This window comes from Penaeus monodon, chromosome 25 (genome assembly GCF_015228065.2).
Source record: "Penaeus monodon isolate SGIC_2016 chromosome 25, NSTDA_Pmon_1, whole genome shotgun sequence".
Classification (NCBI taxonomy): Eukaryota; Metazoa; Arthropoda; class Malacostraca; order Decapoda; family Penaeidae; genus Penaeus; species Penaeus monodon.
The window spans coordinates 42,447,289-42,447,539 of NC_051410.1; positions in this window are offsets into that span (position 1 = coordinate 42,447,289).

Consider the following 251-nt stretch of genomic DNA (forward strand, 5'->3'; position numbering starts at 1 on the left):
CAATAAAATCTAGTAGAACCTCCAACAAAATATACAATGAATTCAAAAGCTAAAAGAACAGCTAATAACTAGGATCTGTAAGGAAGCTTTACAAAAAGCAAATTAACGTGTTTTTCAAATAGAAAAATAGGGATACGCCAATACAAGAATGAAAATATGCTGAAAGCCATAGAATTTTAGACTTAACATTTGGTGCTCACAAATAGAAAACATAAATGTAGAGATTTTATTAGCATTTTATAAGATATACA